The sequence below is a fragment of the Octopus bimaculoides genome, chromosome 22, assembly GCF_046866305.1.
Source record: "Octopus bimaculoides isolate indiv1 chromosome 22, ASM4686630v1, whole genome shotgun sequence".
Taxonomy (NCBI): Eukaryota; Metazoa; Mollusca; class Cephalopoda; order Octopoda; family Octopodidae; genus Octopus; species Octopus bimaculoides.
This window is the reverse complement of record NC_142949.1, coordinates 5,493,787-5,496,286: the sequence shown is the minus strand read 5'-3', so window position 1 is coordinate 5,496,286 and position 2,500 is coordinate 5,493,787. Positions and strand designations below refer to the sequence as shown.

At 32.4% G+C, this 2,500-nt stretch overlaps 1 protein-coding gene across 24 annotated transcripts in view; it reads right to left on the bottom strand.

The window, feature by feature from the left end:
* The window catches only part of LOC106869633 (cadherin-23), an 898,614-nt gene that overhangs the window by 365,084 nt on the left and 531,030 nt on the right, over positions 1-2,500 (bottom strand). The window lies entirely within an intron of this gene.

Below are 2,500 nucleotides of genomic sequence, written 5' to 3'. Positions count from 1 at the left end.
ATTTTCGCCATTATAAGACAATACGGCCTTGAGATTTAGCAACACGATGTGTATGGCGAATTAATAATCCTTCCTAAAGACGTACAAAATGATGATTTAATTAAAACTTGGCTGGAAGTTATTCCTTGTCTGTGTTTCCGATTCTAATATGTTACATCAGATTCCCTTGTAAGAATAGCGGATGTACTCATTCCTTCCATACTTCATTGAAGTCATCTCAAATCATTTCTCTTTAATGTGTGGTTGCGTCCATATTAACATATTCTACTAAACGTATCGCTAGAAACATATTATTTCTATAACCGCCATCTTGTTTTTGTTAGATTAGTTAAACTTAGAACGGTTTTATGCATGTATAAATGTATGCATGTATGTATTTATATGTGTGTGTATTTGCGGAGGTATGTGTGTGTGTGTGTGTGTGTGTGTGTGTGTGTACGAACATAGGTGGCGTAGTAGATTGCTTGTTAGGTTCACGATCGTCAGATCGTGCATTCCAATATTACAAGGGGCAGCACATTGTCTTCTTCAGCAAGACACTCCATCTCACATGGCTTCAGAGCACCAGCTACATCTATGTGGAGGTTACCGTACAGACCGACGACGGCTGAATCCTTGAAGTCACTGTCAACGCTATTCTTGTTAAAGACTAATTATTATGTACTCTACAAAAAGTATTGGGTACTCTTTCAGTTTGACGTAAAATTGTTTATATTATTATTCCACACACACATACACGCACAAACGTACAAACGCACACAAACACATACATACATGAATATATAATGTATATACATATGTAACTATCTATCTGTCTTTCTCTCTCCCTCTATCTCCCCCTCTTTATCTATCTATCTATCTATCTATCTATCTATCTATCTATCTATCTATCTATCTATCTATCTATCAAACGGAGAAATGAAATGCTCAAACACCTTCCCAAGAGGAAAGAAGAAAAACTATCGATTCATTTTTGTTAAAGTATCTATAAGACGGATATTAAATTTATACACACAGCATATAATGAGAGAAAATAAAGAAGAGAGAGATTTGCAACTGACAGAATAGAAGGAACTCAAAATGGAGTCCAAACCGCGAGTTCACAAACCATCATAACAGCAACACACACGAACATATGTGAAACACAGACATGTAGAATCTCATACATGCGCAGCAGTGGCTGTGTGGTAAGTAGCTTGCTTACCGACCACATGGTTCCAGGTTCAGTGTCCCACTGCTTGGTACCTTTGGCAAGTGTCTTCTATATCCTCGGGCCGACCAAAGCCTTGTGAGTGGATTTAGTAGACAGAAACTAAAAGAAGTCCGTCGTATATATATATCACTTTCTCAATGTATGTGTATATATAAATATATATACATACATTGAGAAAGTGATGAATAGCCTTACTCGATTTTCGAATCTTATTGGATTCTCATCAGTGGTCTCTACACCAATTTGACCAGTCCCAGAGAAATAAGTAGCCAATCTGCTTATATACTCAACAATTACAGTAACGGCAAGAAACTGGAGTTACTAATTTGCATGTGTATAAATTCAATTTTAGTATCAACTTTGTAGTTTGCTTCAGAAAGACAGTCAATACTATCGGCTATCAGATAGATGTTACAGCGAAAATTGAGCGTTTCACAGAAAATGTCTCTGAAAATCCGTCAATATCCGTTGAGTAAATAAAAATATAGACAAGGAGAAATGAGTTAGCAATACATTTTATTGCATAATACTGCAATTGCTTCACCGACACTACGCGAGAAGAATAATTGCCCAAGTAATATTATATAATATATGAAATTATATATCGTAGGAGTATTATTTCAGCAACTCCTCAGGCGGTTGAGTTTATGCATTTACCTTGTAAGATGACATAACTCAATATTTTACTAACAAAATTTCCAGCTTTATTTTATTATGATGTATGTAGATATATATTCGTTGGTGTGCGTGTATGCGTATATATATGTGAGTGTATGTATACATAATGAGATAGAAGATTATGTTTATCGTTCACATAGGAATAAAAAAATATGAGCGCATGTTATATTCATGAATGTTGGCCAAAAAGAATATTTTTGTAATTATATATATACATAATATACATACATATATATATATATATATATATATATATATATATATATATATATATATATATATATATATATATATATATATATATATGTATGTATGTATGTATATATGTATGTATGTATGTATGCATATGGTTGTCATATTTATATTTCTGTATGTTTTATAGATATGTATATGTATTAATATATATATGTATATGTATATAAGTCTGTACAAATTTACACATGTAGATATACGATGACGTATGTCCGTGTATGCGTATATATATATATATATATATATATATATATATATATATATATATATATATACACATGTATAGATACATATGCGTGCGTGTGTGTGTGCGTGTTTTATGCAATATCAGTATAAAATGTCGTATATATACAGAGA